The sequence below is a fragment of the Chelonia mydas genome, chromosome 1 (assembly GCF_015237465.2).
Source record: "Chelonia mydas isolate rCheMyd1 chromosome 1, rCheMyd1.pri.v2, whole genome shotgun sequence".
Taxonomy (NCBI): domain Eukaryota; kingdom Metazoa; phylum Chordata; order Testudines; family Cheloniidae; genus Chelonia; species Chelonia mydas.
The window spans coordinates 295,129,303-295,136,259 of record NC_057849.1 but is presented as its reverse complement, the minus strand read 5'-3'; the positions used below and the strand labels follow the sequence as shown (position 1 = coordinate 295,136,259).

The window sequence follows — 6,957 nt, the reverse complement described above, 5'->3', positions numbered from 1 at the left end:
TGTTTTTCCTCAATCTCCAGCTTCTGGAGTCATCTGAATATGCGAGACTCTCAGCTTTTAAGTAAACATGTAGCCCTTATGTCCCTGGCTAAAAGCTTGAAAACATGGTCCCCATACGACTCAAAGGCTCAAAACCCAGAAAGCAAAAACCCCATGATTTTGCCCAATCTCATGATTGGCAGGGGCTGAGCCCTTATTGAATCTTGAAGGTGGTAATCCTGGGTGTGCTCCTTTGGCCCTCTGAGCCTCACCCCTGCCAGCCTGCTCTTCTCCCCCCAGCAGCTCCTCTCCTCACTCCCGCACCCCGGCTGTGGGGGGGAGGACAGTGAATCTCCGGGCAAAGGGCTGGGCAAGGGCAGCCGCTTTGGGCATGTGCGAGGGCCGCGCACACGCTAGCGGTCCCCCCTCCCGCAGGGCTGGGTGGGGGATGCTGAGCGCCCCGGCCCCCAGCATCGGTCTCCCACCCACTTTCCCTCCCTTGCTTTAAGGGCTGCACCGGGCCGGCGCTCAGCGCCCCGCAGCCTCCCGCCCACTGCCCCCTCGGACTGCGGACCCGCTGCAGCTGGGCGGCTTCCCAGCCCCCGCCGCGCAGCCTGGGAGTGACATCACCCTTGTCCAATCAGGGCCCGCCGCTCCCCCTACCCCAATCAACCCCGCTAGTCCCGAGCCCCCAGTGCGGGCTGGGAAAGGGCGGGCCGCTGTCCCGCAGGTTGGCTGGGCGCGCGGAGCAGGGCTGGGTGCTCCCAGGTGTTTGCAGCGGAGGTGGGGGCGCATCTAGGTGACAGTCCCGCTGTGCAGCAGCAGCATTGCACAGGTAGGACATGGCCTGCTATTTATTTATTGTCTTCTGCGCGGGGGAGATATTTGCTTCACAGTAAAAAAAAAAATAAAATAAAATAAAAAAAGGGGGTGGGGCAGCAAGCACCCTGGGGCGGCAGGGACAGAATGGGTGAAGTGGGATTCGGCAGGGGGAGGGTTCAAGGTAGGTAGATGGGGGAAATGTCTTGGGAAGAGGCAGAGCTTTGCCTGGTGCAACGCATTCAACAGAGGAAGAATGGGGATGGTGCCAAGTCAACTTTCCCCTTGGATTCAGCAGCCGCGCTACTGGTGCAGCTGCAGCAGCAGCACTGATCTGTGACTGGCTTGATGACAATGTGCAACCTGTGCTGGAGGATTAGGAGCCACCTGTATATACAGATATTCGAGAAATATATGAATATTTGAGACCAGTTCTCTTCTCACCCCCCCCCCCCCCCCGCCTCCTTCCCTCTGTATCTTCAGGTAGAAGAAGCTCTCCTCCTCCCTAACCCTGCAGTCTAGCCATTTCTTCTCCCTAGAAAGGAAGCATAGCGTATGTTATTCTGTGGCCTGAAACTGAATCATAATTTCCCATATGGGTTCAGAGAAGTCAGTGGCATTTTTTGTTCATGAGTGTCTGGCGTTGCAGGAGAGACCGCCGAGAAGGAGGGAGACTGTTCCTAGTCATTACTCCAGGCTGGGATTGGCTATGGATGGCCCAAGCAAGGCAGGCAGGAGATGACATGTGTACTAAGGGCATTGGCCATAATATGGAAATCAGATCAGTTTTCACAACATGTAGAAAGGCCAGCCAAGTGGACTCTTGAATTACCATGCCCACCTTACAAAATGCTTTCACCCGATACCCGCTATTATTAGCACTGGGGTCTCCGAACACCAGACTCCTACTGCAGGAAGTAGGATGTGCATCCCTATTGAAGTCTTTGTAAAATGCAGCTTTCTTTTTTCTGTCACAATCCCTGCCAAAAATAATAATAAAAAAAGTTAAAATGCATTATATGTTCTTCATCCTCAGTATGCATTGGCATGGATTAGATAAAAAGATCCAGTACAGAAGATCTATTTCTGTCATTGATTTCTAGGAATTTTTTTGGCATGTGAATTAATGTTTGGAAGCTTGTGAAAAATGTGTCTACATTTATAACTCACTTCCATTTTCACACTACTGTTGCTGCTGTGCAGGCATCTTTTGGAGCCAGTCTGCGTACACAAAGGAAGGTAGCACCATGTCTTATTTATTTATTTGAGATAAAAGTGTTTGCATGTATTTATGGTAATCGAGTTGGAAGACCTTTTTATTACCTCTTATTACAGTTACAATCACATTACTTCACTGTTTTTATTTTAAAATGTTAGTTGCTCTCCTTTTCTTTGGCACTTTATGTGTAAACAGTAGTAATTCACATTGACTGTAGTAACACCTGCTGATGAAAATAGAGAGATCATTTGCAGACTTTGTCACTCCTGAGTGCAGCTAAAAGTCCCTTCAAGAGGATGAGCACTTAAGTGCTTCTGATCATTAAGTTGCAGAAGGAAAATGACCATCTTTTTATGGAATTTAGCTTCCTGGGTGGAGTGCTATTTAAGAACTTCTGCCTTTGACATGTATTAGAGATTACTAAATGGACAGTATTTATTAGTTACATAGTTAATTAAAATGAACTATGACCCTTAAGCTAAGGCAGTGATAAGCAGACATTAGTGGTTCAGGAGCGAAATTAGCGATCAACATTACCCAAAAGAGCCACAGGAGTGTCAATTCACGGTTTCATTTACTATAGTACAAGTCATATGTAAGCAGTATGACAGGAGAAATATTTGGTTTTATTATATAATTCTTACAGCAAATAAATTAATAACTTAGTGGAAGTTGATAACTGGTTAATACCATAGTAAAATCATCCTGATTGGTGAATAACTTAGGTTGGTTAATAATTAAATCACACTGTTTTAATATCATGTGCTGTGAAAAGCCACAGAAGACGCATTAAAGAGCCAATTGCAGCTCATGAGCCATACTCTGAGTATCACTGAGCTAAGGTATTTTTGATGGTAATTGTATTAAAGCACACAAAAATAGTTTAAAATTGAATTCCAGTTTGTGATTATAAGCCATTATGTAATTATATATGACACAGACATTTTTTTCCCTAAAGAAGGCTATATATTTCTGTGCAGTGCTAACTGAAACAGAGAAGATGTTAACTAACATCCATTATTTAAGATGAGTATTAGCAAATCACTTTTTAAAATTTAGGTAACTTCTGCCTTAGTATAATAATTATTAAACAGCAGCAGGAGGTCTTTTGTAACAAGGTTGGACTTGAGAAGTTTTAAAAATCTCAGAGTATTCCACTTGCATCACTAGTTTTTTTTTTTTTTTTTAAAAATATATGTTTTGCAACATAAAAATCTCTGTAAATTCATTTTTCAGTATGATTGTAGGTATTGATCCTTAATCTGGCAAAACTCCCACTGACTTCAATTAAAAATTTCCCTTGTTTCCAGGACCTGGTCAAAAGTGCGTGTGCGCTCTCTCTCTCTCTCTCTCTCTCTCTCTTTTTTTTTGTTTTTTTGCTTTTTTGGAAGTTGGTTGTTTCCACTAGCAACAGTTACTTCGAGTGATTAACAAACAAAAACTATGTTTAATGACATTTCAGGACATACCTCATCCACCCCAACCTTAAAAGCATGGAAATAGGAAGAAGTTGAAGGGGAAGACCCCTGGTTTCCTTTCCACCTTCATATTGCCTACAGTGCTGTTGCCTATACAAGTTTAGTTTGCCCCCTTGTGTGTATGTATTATGATATAGTCTTTAATGACATGGTCACATACAGTTTTTTCCACAAGACCCTGCCTCATTTAGTGCAACGAGTAGAAGAAGCTCACTTAGGGTCAAGGCTGCGATTAAAAACCTGCAGCTGACTAGTGTCCGCTGACTTGGGCTTGCGCTTACGGGCCTGTTTAATTGTGATGTAGATGTTTGGGGTTGGGCTGGAGCCTGGGCTCTAGGATCCTGTGAGGTGGGAGGGTCCCAGAGTTTGAGCTGCAGCTTAAAACTGAATGTCTACACCAGAGTTTATCAGCCCCTTAGGCTGAGTCCTGCAAGCACGAGTCAGCTGGCACGGGCCAGCTGCGGGTGTCTAATAGCAGTATAGACATACCCTTAAGGTGCTGTTGTTCAACATATAATTTTCTCTTCATTCCTTATTACTAATACTATTCAAACTCTGTCCTGAAGACAGAATTAATCACTATAGTGTCTCAGTGCTTCACAAATATTAATAAATGTATTTGTACAACACCCTTACGAAATGGCTGAGCGTAGAAGGATTAAGGTCAAAAGTATCCATTAATTTTGGGTGCCCAATCTGAGAAACCTAGGATCTGATTTTTCAGAATGCTTAGCATTATATAACACTTCATTTGTTCGACATTCAGCTTGCATTGACTTCAGCTGCCTCACTGAGTGCTCGGCACTCTGCAAATCTGATGCCAGAGTCTCAAGTTGCTCCCCCAGAAATATGAGGAGCACTCAATTACTGACCACTTGTGAAAAGTTGGGTTTGTGTGACTTGCCTAGCATCACACAGGAGCTCTGTTAGAGGCAGGAACAGAATCCAGTTCCAAAGAGCAGCATTCAACTGCCTTAGCTTTGAGGCCATCCTTTCTCTTAAAACTATTCTTTGACTCATTCACTACCAATCTTCCCTGACTTATTCACTATACACCTTCCAACTTCTGCAACAGACGAAGCAGGGGTGGTAGAAACAACGTGTCTTTCGCTGCACAGCAGAGCTCCATCCTCAGAGCGGGTCTGTGCTGTTCACTGAATGAGGCAGAGGCCTGTGGAAAAAATCGTATGTGATCATGTAATTTAGGACTATATCATAATGCATATGCACAAGGGAAAGTTGCCCAAGCAGCCTTCATTCTGGTATTTTCTAATTTTTGTGTATTTGACTTTGCAACATTAATAACATTCTTTCATTGTATTTTTTGTGTGTGATTTCCTACGTTTTTAAAAAATAAAACTGGAAAAATGGATATCCGGTATGTGGCATCATATTGATACCCATAGGGGTCATTAGCAGGGTAGGAACCTTAAGTCCACTGCACAGACCTCTGCCACTTGAGCTAATGGAGTAACTCATAACAGCAGTAGGTTGTCATCTTGTGTGGACCAGCACCAGAGGGAGATGGGGGACACATTTTGCCAGTGGGTTTCACAGATATTTGCTGACAGCAGAAGAATGGTCAGACTCGGGAATCTTGGGTTCCATTCCAGGCTCTAGAGGGGAGTGTTCTCTAGTGGGCACTTACTTTTCTGCCATTCTCTTCAAGCATGACCCCTTCTGCTGAATCCTGTCCCTCCTGTTCCTGTCTCATTCCTGTCTCTTCCCACCCCGAGTCCTCGTTGCAGTCCCATTCTCCCCGTTTCACACACACTCCCTGTACAAGTCATTTTGCCCAGTCATTCCCAGTTCTCCCTCCACACCGCAACTCCTCATCAGAGCTGTCTGCTTCTCCTCACTGGTTATCAGTCCTAGTCTATTTGACAAGTCTGCCCCCTGGTTCCTCAGCTGATCTGTGTCCCCCTCTCCTCAGTTCCTCTCCCCAGATCCTAGTCCCAGTCTCCTTGTCCAATCTGTCCCAGTTTCTGCGTCTGGCTCCTTAGGTATCTAGCCAATCCCACACTCCATCTCTACCCCTAAATCCTAGTCTACCTGTCCCCCACAACCCTCAGCAGTCTTCAGTCCCAGCTTCTGCCTCCCTATCCCCGGTCTCTTTTCCCCACCTATTTCCTCTCATCCCCCAGAGGGCTGACACTTGTCCTATTTGCATTTGAATTGGGTAACTTCCTCTTTCACACTGCCTGAGCCCCGCAGCAGAGTCACTGAGCGCACAGAAGATCCAGGCTCCCGGCTGTTAGTTCAGATGCCTGGGTCCAGGTCTGGCACAGCCTGGACTGCAGTTGCGGGAAAGTCCTGCTCAGTCACAGGCTGGAGCATGCAGACCTTGTGCTGCAGACCTGGGCTTAGTGTAGGCATACCTAGAGTATTTAGATTTCTTCCAAAAGAGGTGTGAAGAAAGGTGAGACAATCCAGTGAAAAATTACCTTCAGGGTGATTTTTCAGTACTTATGGTTTTTTTAGAAATCCTTTTTTCATGAAACCAACATGAAAAAGTAAAAACACTGTTCATAGTTTACATTATATGGTGGGTTTTTTTTTTTGGCCATTTCAATGAAATTCTTTTAACAAACCCTGCTGTTAAGCTAAAATCTCAACCATGGTGGAGCTACCATTCCACTATACTATCTTGTCATGACAAGCGGGTACTTCTTATATGATGCGGCATAGTTTTCAATGACCGTTGCTGTAACTTACAACTCTGTTTACAGATTTACTTGCTTCTCTGAGAGAAAAATGTTTATTCTAATATTTGACATGGAAAAAAATAGTAATCTTGGGCTGTGCTATAAAGTGAATTACTTATACATATTTTCTGATGTGAATAGCTATAAGTATTTCAGTATCTGCATAATCTTCATATGAACTCAGCAGGGCTGAGAAATGAGAAGTATAGAGCTTGATATATATGCAAGGTTGTATTGTTTTTAAACGGTGTTTTTTCTTTTAAGTTTGACACTTATCCAGCCAGGTTGTCTGCTGTTCCTTCCTAATGGAGTATGATGATCTGATGGTTAAGGCACAGAACTGAGAGTCAGGAGACGCAGCTGTATGACAGACTTCATGTCTGAGCTTTGACAGTTCATTTAGACCCCAATTCAGCAAGTTAAACGCACGCCTAACTTTAAGCAAAAAGTAATTACATTGACTTAAAGTGTGTGTGACTTGAAGTCAATGGCACTACTCATTGGCACTAGTCATTTATGTAATGACCTCACTGCAGTGGAGAATTATTTCTCTGTGCTTTAGTTGTTCTCAGCTATACAATGGGGATAATACGCATCAGCAATAATTTGATTTAGTTTGTATAGAGAAATGGGAGGCATTATGTAAGAGCAAATCATCAATATCTATTTTGAACAGCAGCACCTGAATTTGAGTATGTAGGCTATGCCAATGAGAAAAACTTTTAATTTGCTCAGTGAAATATTTCTTATGACAAAC

The 6,957-nt window shown here is 43.9% G+C and overlaps 1 protein-coding gene across 5 annotated transcripts in view; it reads left to right on the top strand.

Moving 5' to 3' along the window:
* The first annotated feature begins 201 nt into the window (after positions 1 to 201).
* CNTN1 (contactin 1) overlaps positions 202 to 6,957 on the top strand; it is a 421,087-nt gene continuing 414,331 nt past the window's right edge. For 3 of the 5 annotated variants that reach the window (XM_043549232.1, XM_043549223.1, XM_043549226.1), the window contains exon 1: positions 653 to 814. The gene's annotated coding sequence lies outside the window, so the exon portion shown is untranslated. Of the gene's footprint in view, positions 815 to 6,957 lie in introns of all 5 variants that reach the window. The other 2 variants (XM_037888163.2, XM_043549235.1) reach the window with 2 other exon arrangements.